This window comes from Erinaceus europaeus, chromosome 8 (genome assembly GCF_950295315.1).
Source record: "Erinaceus europaeus chromosome 8, mEriEur2.1, whole genome shotgun sequence".
Classification (NCBI taxonomy): domain Eukaryota; kingdom Metazoa; phylum Chordata; class Mammalia; order Eulipotyphla; family Erinaceidae; genus Erinaceus; species Erinaceus europaeus.
Window position 1 is genome coordinate 56986631 of NC_080169.1, and position 14127 is coordinate 57000757.

The 14127-nt window shown below is 40.9% G+C and overlaps 1 protein-coding gene across 3 annotated transcripts in view; it reads right to left on the reverse strand.

The window, feature by feature from the left end:
* STEAP2 (STEAP2 metalloreductase) overlaps positions 1–9763 on the reverse strand; it is a 43227-nt gene extending 33464 nt beyond the window's left edge. Inside the window, exons 1-2 of one of the 3 annotated variants that reach the window (XM_060196264.1) lie at positions 9633–9734; positions 1547–1662 (exon numbers count right to left, since the gene is read on the reverse strand). The gene's annotated coding sequence lies outside the window, so the exon portion shown is untranslated. Of the gene's footprint in view, positions 1–1546; positions 1663–9338; positions 9393–9632 lie in introns of all 3 variants that reach the window. The other 2 variants (XM_060196265.1, XM_060196263.1) reach the window with 2 other exon arrangements.
* Between the last annotated feature and the right edge of the window lie 4364 nt (positions 9764–14127).

The window sequence follows — 14127 nt, forward strand, 5'->3', positions numbered from 1 at the left end:
AGATGGAACTAGAGATGATTATGCTTACTGAAATAAGTAAAGAAATGAAAGACAACTACTGGTAGTTTCACTCCTAGGTGAAATTTAGAGACTTGATACACATGGACATGTAAAAACCAAAACAAACAAAACCAGAAGCAAACAAACTATTGCTAATACCTTGCAAGAACTATGATGGTTACTTTTGGGAGGTGCAATAGTGGGGATATAGTACTTTGGTGGTGGGTGCAGTGTGGAACTATACCCCTGTCATCTTACAGTCTTGTAATTCATTATCAGTCACAAATAAACAAAAGAAATTCTATTCATAAACTACAGTAGTTACAAATGATTTAACAAATTACAATCAGATCTGGCTCTCTTATTTGTGCTTAGATGTAATGGGACCAGCCAAATAGTTTGCAGACAAGAAATATAATGCCCCTATAACTAAAGCCATCCCAAACTGCAAGCTATCCAGATTCTTCAAGTACAAAATTTTATGGGCTGGATGGTGGCGCACCTGTTTGAGTGCACATGTTACAATGTGCAAGGACCCAGCTTTGTTCCTCAGTCCCCACCTGCAAGGGGAAAGCAAAAAAAAAAAAAAAAGCTTTCCAGTTAAAATTAGGTTGGTCTAAAAATTCCACTAAAATTTACTTCCCAAGAATTTCAGTTCACAAAATTTTAGAATTACCTTCAATAACAACACTGCCCCCAAATGTCCTTGAGTTATTTCTTCTATGACAAGGAACGAGAAGAATGTTATAGCTATCCTCTCATTCACTCCACACATGGCAACTGCTGCTGTATCAGGGAGAGTCATGTGCCTTGTGCATATTTAGGTTTTCTACATGAGATGGGACTTTTGAGATAAGGATACCTATCTTTAACAGCTAGCAAATGTAAGTTTTTTTTTTTTCTGTGTTGTAGTAACACAATACCATATGTAAAATAAATAATCTCTGAATTCTCTTATTATTTTTGCCTTTACACAAACCCATTTCCCTAAATTAAATGCCACAGCACATAAAAGGTAATAAATGACATCAGCCACTTGGTGGGTGCTATGAATTTTAGGGACTGCAGATGACTTACACCATTTAGAAATCAGTCCATATCCAAAGATGGCAAATGATATTCATTCACCTGTCCCTAGCCATTTACCAATCCAGTACCTTTAATTTTGCTTTTTTTCCCCCCTTTTGTTGCCCTTGTTTTATTGTTGTTGTTACTGATGTCATCGTTGTTGGATAGGGCAAAGAGAAATGGAGAGAGGAGGGGAAGAGAGAGGGGGAGAGAAAAACAGACACCTGCAGACCTGCTTCACTGCCAGTGAAGCAACTCCCCCAGCAGGTGGGGAGCTGGGGGCTTGAACACACCAATCGGTATTTTTTTGAGCCTTAGCTAACAAGAACTGGGAGACTGCTGAGACTCCAAAGACGCAAAGCAAGCACTGGGTTTCCTGGATAACTAATCAACACAATTCAGTCACCAATGCTGACATATACATAGCAACTAAAAACAGAAAAATGTTATAGGGGTTTAGTTTAGATATAAAATTTACCTTATTTATTTATTTATGTTTGCAATGTCTCACAAATGCACAATTACGCTGGGTTTTTTTTCTTCATTTGTAGGGAGAGACCACCGCACTAGTTTCCTCTGGTTCCATAGGACCTCCTATGTGATGCAGGGATTAGAACCAGAGTCACACACATGACAAGGCATGCACCCTACCTGGAGGGCTAGCTAAATAGCCCTAAAATTTACCGATTTTATGTGAAAAAAAAATTAAAGATTTTCAATAAATTTACAGTTAAATAACCATCAGCACAATCCACTGTTAGAAAATTTCCATCAGCAGTAATTATTATTACTCAAATTTTAACAAAATTGACTGAAAGCAAACACTTCTTTGAAAAAAAATAATAATTCGACTTTGCTCAGTGTTCTGAAAGTCACACACCAGCTGACTTTCATGCATAGAACAGAATGTGACCAGAGTTTTGCTGATTCTGCTGGTGCTATGAGAACAAGAGAGAATTCCACTACTTGGGATGGGAAGGCAGAATTTCAATACAGTGGATTCTTCCTATAAGGATCTGGAACCTACTGAGGCAATGGTTTTCATGTCTAAATTGTACAGTGTTATGAGCTAAGGAACTTTTTGATAAAACAGTAATGCCTGCCACCTCTGTAATATATACATATATATATGATATATCATTAGGTGTTTCATTTTATAGGGAAAATTAAAAATAACTAGAAGATTCAGGAGGAGCAAGAAGATAGCTCACAGATAGAGTATACTTTACCACATGAGGGCTCAGGTTCTAGCCCCAATAACTACATAAGAGCACCATGCATGACACCAAAGAAAGTCCCAGTAATGAAGGATTTTCCTGGAAACATACATAATGTTAGAATGTAATTTAGTTGGATTAAATGAAAAAAAAAAAAAAGGATTCAGGATACAACTTGACATTTGTTTAGGAGATAGCAGATGTGGCATGGTTATTCTCAAATATGTTCATTTTTATAATCTTTGTAATAATTAAAAATAATATTAGTAAGAGATTAATAGCTGCCCTTGAATGCAGGAGGCTGAAAAATAAGCAAGACGTGTTTTCCCTTTTTTTCAGGAAGGCAGGAGCAGTGTAAGAAGGCCTACTCCCTCTTTCGCAATTTCCTCTCTTCAATTTCTGGATAGGACAGTGACTTTCCTTAAAACATGTCATCCTACTACACAGCTTACTGTGTTCTGGCTGTTTCATAATTTTCAAAATTCAGAATTTTCTGATGATTGTATCTTTTGGTCACTGGAGCTTCACTGTTCTGAGCTCACTTCCCCCCTCTCCCAGCCCCTCCCCACCCCCCAGATGAGTAACCACAGACTTTCTTCAGTGCAGTCAGTAGGGGCCTGTGGTCAGACCTGAGTCATGCCCCTAACAAAGCAGGGACCATATCCACGTTAGCTATGTTGTTGATCTATGATTGCTGTCTTACAAGGGATTTCTTCCCCCAGTTCTACAGGAATCATAGGTTCTATTGATCTGAGTAAGAGTTTGCAGGTAGACTGGCTTGCTTTAGAACAATAGCAGCTAGCAAAGTATGAATATGGTTGAACAAGTACAGATCTTGTTAAAATGTACATTCTGACTCTAAATCTTGAATGAGACTCTGATTTCTCCCTACACTCCCAGGAGATGGCCGAGGTCCTGGGTCATTGGCACCCTAGGAAGGCCCTAATATCTCTCTACCTTTTCATTCAATGTCCTTCATAGATACTACAATTGAAATGACTCTGGCATTTCTGCAAAATATCGTTAATATGATAACAAGGGGAAAGGACAGACCTAGGCTTCGGAGGTCCACTTACTTTCTGAGTTTCAAGGTTCTCGGTTAAGTGAAAAATAGAAAAGTTGTACCTGACTCCTAAGATTCTGTCCAACATAAAAATTCTTTTGTCTTCAAGTTTACAACTAAGAAATAATGGCAATAGTGGTAAATATAATACCACTCTTAAACTTTATGAGTTTTATCTAAAAGTATAATTTAAGTAGCATCTGGCTCCTTGAACTTTCAAGGTTATAGAGTTTTCTTGAGTGGACATTTGACTGATGCATGTATTTAATATGTGAAGTAATATGTGTGGGGAAAGGCCTACCGTCTGGGAAATCCAGACGATCAGCTCCATGAGAGTCTGAGAGGGTCAACCCTAAGCCCCCTCCTCACAGGAGGGGCTGTAGGTAGGTCCCCACTCGACCCCATGATCTTAAGATGGATGGAGTTTTCCGGACCGGGAACCTTCCTGTATATATTTCCTCGTTCCTTTTGAACAAAGGCCATAAATTACCATATATGGCCAACTGAAACCCATTGCAAATATCCTGGTTTTGCTTAACTGCTTCCTTACCCCCTGTCCTGAGGTGCTCATAATTCACCTTTAGAGAGAAGCCTGCCTATGCATGGTGAGCTCATGACCAGACCTTATACAGTATCTTCCCAGTAAGGAACAAACACCTGATAGGTCAAGTATTGTGTGTGTATTGTGTGTGTATTGTGTGTGGCTTAATGATCACCTTAACCTTTTCCTAACCCTTGAGTAGATCTACCTGCTTATGTCCCCCAAATAAATGAGGTGTCTCCCTAAAGCTTCTCCTGGAGTGGTAATTTATTCCATGCACTCGCCCTCATCAGCAGTGTCCCCAGGACCCCCAGCGTGGCCCATATCCCCCCTCCTTCACAGTTGCTGGCTGATGCGCAGAGGAGAACTGGCCTGCACAATCATGGTTAAAGAATTTATTTACAGAGGCCTGCTAGTTGCACACCTGGCTGAGTGCATATGTTACAATGCTCAAGGACCGAGGTTCAAGGCCTCAGTCCCCACCTGTAGGGCGGAAGCTTCATGAGTGGTGAAGCAGGACTGAGGTGTCTCTGTCGCTCTCCTTCTCTATCTCACCCTTCCGCTCAATTTCTATCAAATAAAGATAATAAAAAAATTAAAAAGACCTATGGTCTTGTCAATATTTCCATTTTATAAATAAAAAATTTAAAAAATAAAATTTTAAAAGAGAGAAAGAATTTAGCTACAGTCAGGTATATAAAGTTGCCTAAGATTTTCAGTTTAGAAAGATTTCCTTGACATTCTCCTGGCTGAATGGCAGCTATCATGCTATATTAGTTGGAAAAAAGAATCTCATTTGTTTCACATACAAACATCTAGGGCATTAATTATTCACTGACAGCAATTCTGAAAATGCTGTCTTCAGAGATCTTGTTGACATTGACAACCTACTGATTTGGATATGTTATAAGGAAAACGCAATTGCAATCTCCTAGGGCCATGAGTTGAAGTAGCTATATTTTTGACTTTGCAAGGCCATATTCAAAACTCTTTCCTTCTCCTCCATCCAGTTTCTTTAAAGCTCAGGACACCTCTAAATACCCATTTCTTTACATGGATAGCTAGCATCCACTGAATTCTAGCTTCTTCTTCTAGCATTTGCCCTTCTTCCGTAGCCAGTCAACAGCGTCAGGTTGAGCCTGATGTAAAGTTTCGAGACCTCCTTTGAATCTGGAGAGGTGGCAGTTGTTGACTATGTGGGTCATAGTCTGTCTGTAGCCGCAGGGGCAGTTCGGGTCGTCTCTGGCTCCCCAGCGATGGAACATAGCGGCGCACCGGCCATGGCCTGTTCGATAGCGATTGAGGAGGGCCCAATCATAACGTGCTAGGTCAAAGCCGGGTTGACGTTTACAGGGGTCTGTGATGAGGTGTTTGTTCTTCTCTGTGACTACAGATTTTGGTCCTCAATACTTATACAAGTCTGCCTCTCTACCCTAACAGCTGCCATCCTTCTCCAATATTCAGTCAAGTGGAAAAACAAACCAGTCAACACACAGCCTCTTGTTTGTTTCTTTCATCTGTTTCTCAAAAAAAATGTTTCCATTCCTTCTCAATCTTTCACTTCTAGCTATCTCCAAGAACCACTTCCTAGCTTTCCAATAATCTCAGTTAAATATTCATACTGATAATTCTAGACAGCAAAAGAAATTAATGACCCCATTAATTTCTCACTCTTCACCGACCTTTTTCTTTACCCATCCTAGAATTCATAGTGAGTAAAATCATTATATACACAGAGCTACAATTCCTGTTAGGGACTTAATGTTTCTGCATCCTGATATGCCCCTCACATCCCCACCACCACCACAGTGGAATCATATTAGTAGATCAAGTCTTTGGTAGATCTGGTCACAATCTTTCATAAATGGGATTAGTGCCTTTATCAAATGATTCCAGAAAATCAGGGAGATGACCCAGCAGTAAACTGCATGCCTTGCATGCATGAGACTCAGAGTTCAAAACCCATCACAGCATAAAAATAAGACAAAACCAGAGGAGGAACTAGGGAGAGGGGTAGAGTATTACATGGAAAATTGAGAAATGTTACACATGTACCAACTACTGTATTGTTACCATGAATCTCCCAATAAAGAAAAAAGAAAAACAAAAACAAAGAGAACACCATAAAATCATAAATGGTGGTGCAAAAACCTGGTTTCTCTCACACACATACTGACCCCAGAGAGAATTCTGTCTCCATCTGCCATGTGATGCCACAGAAAACAAATAGTCTAGGTATAGGAAGTGGGCCCAAACCAGATATTGAATCTGTTGCTACCTTTATTTTGGACTTCCCAGCCACTAGAACTGTGAGAAATAAATGTTGTTTAAACTACCCATATTATAGTGGTACTACAGAAACCTGAACAGACTGGGACAACCCTCTTCTTGTTCTCTGCCACATCCACCAGGCCAAACTCGAGTCTTGGAAGAACATGACTATTCATTTCCACAGTATCTGTATCTCAGTTGGTACAATTTGATGAAGAAAAATCAGACAGAAAAACTCATAAGCTTTACCTTAAATTCATGGTCACCAAGTTCACCAATCCAAGGACAGTTCCCACTTCTGACCTAGAGACAACCAATTTTCTCTTTCCAAGAAGCTGTGCTTATGATCTCCTCAGCAACATTTAAAACAACAGGTTCAAAAATGACTCCCCCTTTTTTTCTATCCATAGCTGTTTCCATGTCAGTAAACTGCACCATTACTGAATAGTTGCTCAGTCAGAAGTCTCCACCCTTCACCCTCAACATAAAATCCAACACTAATTCCAATATTCCTAAATCCCTCTTCTTTGACACCAATTTAATCTATGCCTTCTATCTCTCACCTGAACTCTGAAAACACTTTCTAACACTTTTCAAATCATTCCCCACTCAGTAGCTAAGATCATCTTAAAATATAGATTACACACTGACAAAGGAGTTCAATGGCAGCACTTAGGAACTGCATGTTTGAAACCCTGGGTTCAGTTGAAGACACTACATATGCCTAAGTGGTTCTCTAGTCTGCCCTCCCTCCCCCCAAAGAAATGAATAAATCTATAAAACAATAAGTCATATGGGGCTAGTCAAATAGTCTACTTGGATAGTGTGCTATTTTGCCACATGTGCAACCCAGCTTAGAGCTGAATCCAGCCATTGCCATAACACTGAAGGATGCTTTGGTACTGTTTTTACTCCTTCCTTCATTTCTTCCCCCTCCCCTTCCCCCTCTTCTCCATTTCCTTCTCCTTCTTCTCTTTTACCAGAGCACTGCTCAACTCTAGCTTATGTTGGTGTGGGGGATTGATACTTTTTTTTTTTTTAAGATTTATTTATTTAGGAGCTATAAAAGGACGGAAGGATACAAAAAATCAGAGCACCACTGTGACATATGTGATGCTGGGGATCAAACTCAGGACCTCAGGCTTGAGTGTCCAACATTTTGTCCATCATACTACCACCCAGGCAACCTGTGCTATGGTTACTTTTCCCTTCTCTCTGCCTCTCTGTCTTTCTTTTTCTGCCAAAAAAAAAAAAAAAAAAAAAAGCCAACCTAGAGAGATGAAGTCCCAGTGATGACAATACATATATATGTATGTGTTTGTATATATACACATATATGTCAGATGATGTCTCCTTCCTCCTTAAACTCAATGACTTCCTGTTGCACTTAATACTATAGCCACTTCCTTGGTTTCTAAGCCCCTGAATGAGTTAGGCTTTGCTCATTTCTCTACTGTCATTCTGTATGACTGCTAACCCTATGGTCCAGCCACAGCACCCTTTTCTAGAAGCAGGAAAAACCCAATCACTTTCCCAACTTGGGAAATTTGCAGATGTTGTGTCTCTTCAGTGATTCATTCCACTTTTGTTTTCCTTTCAGTGCTTGTCCAGTTTCCTTTGCAATTGTTTTATGCAATTATTTCTTTACTCATGCTATTTCCCCCCAAACAATAACTTTGTTGAGGGCAGAACCTTGCTGTCTTTGTCCAACACGGCTTCCATAATATTGGCACATAATAAATAATAATGCAGTAAGTAGTCTTTGTTATTGAATGCATAAAAAAAAAATCAGGGACAAATAGATGTAATAGATCTCTAGGTAAGTTCCCCTCTCCCCCAATTTTGTTAGTCAAGATCTGGGCCCAAAGGGGATAAAGGATATGTCAACATTATGGCTATATCAATGTCATGGTTACTGGCTGAGCACAGAATAAATACATCTGATGTCCTATGTCCTTTATTGAAGCTGTGGTCTTTCAAACTTTTGCTGTGTCTTTTGGTTTACCTTTATGCTACTTTTTCAGTACTAAAATATAATTAAGTTCATTCAATACAAGTAGAGCTTCCATGTCATCAGTACAATAAAATTTTGATGAATAAAGCTTATTTCCTTTCTGCACAATTAGCTCAGTTTAACATTTCTGATCCTGCCCTGCCCCCTAACAAATGACTAAGAGAAAGAAACTGCAGCCATTCTATATTAATAGGTTTCTAAATACCCTAGATGGGTACTTTTCTTCTGTAAATAGCTTTTAAACTTTGAAACAACAGAGGGGAAAAGAGCAAAGAAAATAGTCTTAGAGGAAGATAAAGGGAAGAAAAAAAAACCAGAGGAGTCAATACAAAGAAGAGATGTGCCTTTGGGGGAGGGGTGACAATAGCAAATCAAACTTACATGCCTGAGGCACTAGAGGTCCCAGGTTTAATCCCCTGCACCACCAAATAGCCAGCTCTGCGCAGTGCTCTGATTGATTCCTCAACCTCTCATGGAAATAAATTATTTTTGAAAAGAACAAACAAAGGTAGAAAAAGCATGTGAGGGGGGAGGGCACTGTAGAGAGAGGAAAGGTTTTGTAGAGACCTAAAAAACAACGGGCTGGGGTGAGGGTGGGGTGGGGGAGTGTCAACAGGACTCTGATCTCTTCATCAGGGTGGGATGGGGCAAGAGTAGGATTTCTTTCTCCTCATTTCACCTATAGTGGTGAGTGATAATTAACAGTGGCCTGGAATAAGTTTTTCCAGAAAACACTGCCTGAGGAGTAAAAACTGACACCAATTCTTCTCCAAGGGGTGGAAAAAATAATAAAGTGGAAATCTCTCGACGAAAAAAAAAAAAATCTTGATCGCCCTATTCTATTTTAAGAGTGAGATTTTTTAGGGCATAATTTTCAACAAGTTTTGGCAGAACACTGGGTTCAAAGATAATGTAGGGCACTCAAAAAAAAAAAAAAAAGAGGCAAATTACTTCCCAACACATAGAACACATAGTGGCCTGAACACACTTCGGTCACATAACCGGGTAATGAACAAAATTAACTGGTCGAAATACTTAGCTGCTCGCAAAGAAGCAATGCAGGATCTTCTGTGAAATTTGCTGCATGAATCCAGCCTGGTAAGTTAGCTATCTGGGAGGCAAAGGTAACATACTCGTCCTTTCCCCCCTGGGGCACAAACCTACCTGGGATAAGGTGATTCCTGGCCTCCTTTCTGCTGGGCCCAACCTCAGGACTTCCTAGGAGCTCGGGAAAGACCAAGAGGAGTTGGGAGGGGGGCGGACTTGGTGGTTTGCACACGCTTCCCACTCCCCCACCTTAAGGCGCCAAGCGAGCCGCAGCCCCGCCAGCACCGGACAGACGCCCGCAGAGGGCGCGGTAGCCCCGGAGGAAGAAAGCCGCGCTCAGCGCCCGATGCATCCTGACCCTCAACTCCGCCGCCGCCATCTGGTCTACCCGCTAGTCCCCGACCTGCTCACCTCCGCGCCCTCCGCACCCCGCAGCGGCGAGTCCCGCAGCTCTCCAGAAGCCGCGTCTCTCCCAGAGTGCCGGTCCGGGCTCCCGGGCCTAGGGACTGCGCCTCGGACCGGCGGCTGCAGGATGGTTGGCGCGGCGGTCGCGCTCCGGCAGCGTCCCCGCCTCCCCCGGCTGGATCGTAGCCAGCTGGAGGAGGAGGAAGAGGAGGAGGAGGAGGGAAGGAGGCGCTGGGAGGCCGGCCTGGTGGTGACGCGTCGCTGGGGGCTGAGCTCAGAGAGGGCGCCCTTCCCGGAGGAAGCCGGGGGCTAGTTGGGGCACCGCGAGCAGGGGGAAGGCGAAGGGAGAGCTGCAGAGAACGAAGAGCGCCCAGGGGAGCAGAGCTTTGCAGCCCAGAGCCCTCTCTGCCCGACTTGACAGTTCTGAGCCCTTCCTCCACGGCAAACTCGGAGCAGCTGAGTAGCCTCACCTGCGCCCTCTCCGCAGTGCTCCCCTAAGATTCCATTTGAAATAGTCCTAGAAGAATTTAAGCCCATTTTTAAACTTCAATGCTTTTTTTTTTTTTTTTGCAGTAAGGTTACCTTTTTACTCTTAGACTAGTCTCCACCACCCTATTCCCAACCGCCTTAGCCTTCCCCAATCTCAGTTCTGACAAGTCTCCAAGAAATTGTGCCCTTTTTTCCCTGTAAGTGTTCTTTCCCTCATCTCTCATCCATCCAGACCATCTTTTAGCTGGATTTTTGTGCTTGGAGTAAAATGTTTAGAAGTGCCCTTTATGAACTATATTTTAAAACTTGTTCGGGTAGGAGGACCCCCATAGCTAGAGAACTGCAAAATCAGTCTGTTAACTTTGACCTTCACTCTAGCTGGTGCTGTGCAAGCTTTGGTGTTGGGGGAAGAAGGGTTAGATAATTAGCTAGGTAGAATAGTGTTCTAGGGATAGCTGCTTAATTCCAGAGGCCTCAATGACCTCAATGACCTCAATGACCTCAATGAGGATTCAGGGGTATCTCACAGCTTTAAGGAAACCTTTAATCCTGAGACTCTGTAAATGTTCTCCCTGCAGATTAATAAGTAGTCAGATACTCTTTATCTTTTGCATTGAAAAAACAAGAGATCCTTGTTCTCAGATGTAAAATCAACTTACTGAAAACTCTCAAATTTGAGGATTTTTTTTCATATTATTAAACTTACCATTTCAACACATTCAGCTTTAAAAGTATCTCCCAGTGGCTTGTTGGGGTCGGGTCAGGGGGAGTTTGAGAAGGGAGTCTTGAATTGATCACTGAACACTGCCTTTCCCCCTGTGCAGTTAAGACACAGATTAACCTTTGCAAATGCTGTTTTGGAAATACGACCTTTGTTTGTCTTGACACAGACTCCTCCCCACCGCCAAATATTTTTAAGTTGGTTTAGGCACCAACTAAGCTTTTAGTGATGTGTCATGGTGTGGGAGCACACAGTCAGAAAACAATATTTACATTTCAGTAATCGGAATACTTAAGTTCATGTTAGTTTTTATTATTTAACTTCACACTACACTTTCAAATAATGGCTCCACCACCTCCACTCCAATCTGCCTAACCGTAGGTAATGAATGCCCCCTATTAGTAATGTGATGTCATTTACCATAAGAAATCAGTGAGTCTGAATAGCTGTTTTTCATATTAGAACCACCAGATTAAGCAAGTGGTCTTGATTTAAAGCCTTGTTTATCCAAAATTGTCTGAAAAAAAAAATAGTGTTAATGTACCGACACATAATTCCTTTCAGCTTATTTCATGGAAACTCTTATTTTTCTTTTATTTTTCAGTCTGGGACTGTCAGAGTATTTCACAAGATTTTCCAGGTCATGTCATACTCTCTGAGAAGTCACTTTAATTCCCTGCAGTAATAATTGATTCTACTGAAGCACAGAAATAATTCATTAAATGGATCTCTAGTGGCCTTGGGGTGTTAACACAATTTTTTCTTTGATGTTGTTATACAATTCAATAGTTGTATAGTGGTAGTTCCCAAAGTGTATAACATCAAGCACTAGTCCTACCAGATGCTCCCCCAGTAACTCATTCACTACAGAAGTGTTTATTAAGCTCCTGCTTTATTCCCTAACTGGGACAGTAGGAATAATGATATCACCAGGGCCCCAGTCAGGGAACCCTTGGATTCCCCCATATATTCAATGGTCCTAGACCTCTAAAAGATCCCTCTCCTTGTGAATTCATCAGGAATGTCATCACAAGCCCTCTTGTGGGCTTCTTCAGAACCATACCCTAACTATGAACTAGCAGTGGTAAGGACTGCTCCTCTCCTCAAAGGGATGCTGGGTCAGCCTACTCTGCCACTCAGGGAAAACTAGTCCAGAAATGACTGCAGCCTAGAATGCTTCCACCTGTGACCATGGACAGCAAACACAGACTGACAGTGAATCAGAGGTTATACAGACTCCTGTGCTAAATATGAATAGATACAGGCCCTGGGTCAGATGGATGTGGTAAATATATATATGTGGTAAATATATATTTTCTTCAAGTTTGGGAGCTACTCTCTGCCTTGATCCAGCTTTTTAGTCTTATTCTCAAATCTGACACCCATCTTCCCAGACAATATTCTTATTCCACCTGCAGCAAAAATTATGATAGTTCTGGGCCCATAGGAACATAATTAAAATAGACAGCCTAGCTTCTATCCACTCTAAAATCCCTATTCTCGTCTGCTCTATTCCTACTCTGTGATTCCTGTTTTTTAAACATTTTTGTCCTGCTTTGTATCTTATTGCATTTCAGCCACCAAATTGCAGATGCTACTACAATTTCATCCCAAACTCCTTGAGTAGATGACCTCACCAATGTGCCCTGGAACCTCACCTCTCCAAAGCCCTACTCCACTAGAGAAAGAAACAGGCTGGGCGTATGGATCAACCTGCTAATGCTCATGTCCAGCAGAGAAGCAGTTACAAAAGCCAGAACTCCCCCCCTTCTGCATCCCATAAAGAATTTTGGTCCATACGCCCATAGGGGAAAGTGTTAGGGGAAGATGACCAGAAGATGGCTCTGAAGTCCAGTTCCATCAGAACCCAGAGAGAGAAGAGGAAAAAAGGAAGGACATTCAGAAGTAGTAGTAGATGTTGGTATGACTTAGAAAGGAAGAGAAGGCAGGACCATAGAAAAAAAGTGGGCAAATACATGTAAATATAGACAGATAGTTATAGAAATAATAGTCAACCCATATCTGTGGTCTTGGGAGAACTACTGCAGTTTCCAGTGGAGGGAATGAGGACACAGAACTCTGGTGGTGGGAAAGGTGTGCAATTATACCCCTGTTATCTTGTAATTTTGTAAATCAATATTAAATCACCAATAAAAAAAGTTTTAAAAGTTGCTGTGAGTAGTGAAGTTTCACCAATGACAAAAAATATATATTCAAGAAAGAAAAGAAAGAAAGGAAGGAAGAAAACAGAAGATATATTTACCTATCATAGTAGAATTTATTATTTGGTATGGAAGTACAAGTAAAGTTTTCACAAATTTGCTTACACAAGTAAAATAAGTGTAAATCATAGTGTCTGTAACATATTTGAATAAAGTTAAATCTCATTACTTTAGAGATTTACAGTGCATATTCATGAATTAGAAATTCTGAGGGGTGAGGAGGTAGCTTAATGGTTATGCAAAAGACTTTAATGCTTGAGGCATTGAGTTCCCAGATTAAATCCCCAGCACCTCCATAAACCAGATCTGAGTTCTCATTAAAGTAAATAAATGTTAAAAGAAAAAGAAAGAAAGAAAGAAAGAAAGAAAGAAAGAAAGAAAGAAAGAAAGGGGGTGGGGCAGCTGGTACTGCACCTGATTAAGCTCACATTGCCATGAGTAAGAGCCAGGGTTCAAGCCCCCACTCCTCACCTGCAGGTAGGAAGCTTCACTAGAAGCTTCAATTTCTCACTGCCACATCAAATTAAAAAAAAGGGGGGTAGGAATCGGGATGGACATCAGGAGCAGTGGATTCCATGTGCATGAAGCAAACCCCATAGATAACCCTCCTAGCAACAGAAAGAAAGAAAAAAGGGATGAAAGAAATGAAGAAAGGAGAAAGAGAAAGGGTGATTCTGAGAATTCCTACACATTCTCAAATTTATTGTGAACACTAAATCATTGTGAAAAGACGAATGAAATGAATTAGCTAGAAACATTTATGATTTATGAACTGCTGTGTTTGTGAAACTAAAGAACATTATCTTTATTGAAGTACATATAATTTAATAATACATATATTTGTGACAAAGGCAGAGAGAGGGAGGGAGGGAGGGAAAGAAAAGACCACAGCACTGAATCTTCCTTTATTGTGGTGGGTGCCAAATGTTTCTCCAGTGGAATTTTTTTCTTTCTTTCTTTCTTTCTTTTTTTTTCCCTTCTTTTTTTTTAATTTCTTTATTGGGGAATTAATGTTTTACATTCGACAGTAAATACAATAGTTTCTACATGCATAACATTTCCCAGTTTT